This window comes from Balaenoptera musculus, chromosome 12 (assembly GCF_009873245.2).
Source record: "Balaenoptera musculus isolate JJ_BM4_2016_0621 chromosome 12, mBalMus1.pri.v3, whole genome shotgun sequence".
Classification (NCBI taxonomy): domain Eukaryota; kingdom Metazoa; phylum Chordata; class Mammalia; order Artiodactyla; family Balaenopteridae; genus Balaenoptera; species Balaenoptera musculus.
In genome coordinates this window covers 43,425,121-43,426,391 of record NC_045796.1, presented here as the reverse complement: position 1 = coordinate 43,426,391, position 1,271 = coordinate 43,425,121, and the positions used below count along the sequence as shown (strand labels likewise).

At 43.7% G+C, this 1,271-nt stretch overlaps 1 pseudogene; it reads left to right on the top strand.

Moving 5' to 3' along the window:
• Positions 1 to 737: 737 nt before the first annotated feature.
• LOC118905586 lies at positions 738 to 871 on the top strand (annotated as a pseudogene).
• Positions 872 to 1,271: the final 400 nt, after the last annotated feature.

Sequence of the window (1,271 nt, the reverse complement as noted above, 5' to 3'; positions counted from 1 at the left end):
CAGCAAGCCTGGCGTCAGGAATAAAGTGCATGTTGGGCATATTCCCAGTGGTAGACAATCCTTGGGAGTGACTGGCCCAGTTTAATGTCTTTACATTGGGAACGGTCTCCAATGGCCACATCTGTATTATGTAACTCCATCCACTGACCATAGCTGACTTATCCAGGGTGATCACCTAACCCAAGCTGAATTCAGATTCTGTCTCTAATGTTTGAAATTTGGAAAAGATACACCTAAACCCTGGGAATCATCAAAGCTGAGTTAAGTAAATGGATCTGCGGACACCTCCTGCTGAGGTTGTTGGAGGTCACCTGGCCCTTCCCTTCCCATGGTCTTGGTTGTTCAACTCCAGCTCTGATCGCATGAGGTAACTCAGAAACCTTGCAATAAATTCTCCCTTTTCCTTAAGCTAACCAGAGCCCTTTCTGCTGCTTCATATTTTCTCTAGCCTCGCAGAGCTTACATTCCAGGGGAGTTTAAGAAATGTAAACAACATCAACACTGAGGGTTGCTAAGTGTTCTAGGAGAGGGAAAGAGAGTAAGCGGAGGTGTGAGCATGGAGCAGGGGCACCTAAGCTCACGGGTGGGGGCAGAAGTGAGGGAAAAGCAGGAATGGGGTGAGTGGCTGAATACTCCAGACACAGGAATCAGTTTGAAGGCCCAGAGGCAAAAGAAAGTGCGGCACGTTTGAGTGAGTAAAAGCAGCTCAGATTGGTTCACGTAGAGAAGTAGGTGGAGTGTTGAATGAAAGGAGAGAAGGTTAGCACTCCCGTTGACCCAGGGACAAGGATGGAAGAGGCCCTTGGACCTGACAACATGCATACGGTCAAAGCATTGCCACCTACTTCGTGGCATCTAACCATTATTTTTAAACCAAAACAGAAACATATATACAGAGAAGAGATTAGTGGTTGCCAGAGGGGAAGGGTAAAGGGAATCCACTGTATGGTAACAAATGGAAACTAAGTTTTTGGTGGTGAGCACGGTGTAGTGTATATAGAAGTAGAAATATAAAGTACACATTAATCTTAAATAATGTTATAAACCAATGTTACCGCAATAAAAAATAAATTAAAAAGAAAAAAAGAAGCAGGTGGAATAGAGAGACATGATAATAACAGCTCAATTATTGAAGGTTTATTATGTACCAGGCATGATTCTAAACAGCTCTAGGTGCTAACTGATTTAGTCCTTGTAATAATCCAAAGAGAAGGCAATATTGTTGGGAGACATCGCTCCCTGGGAAGATAGAGATTTTATCTCCTCCAGAG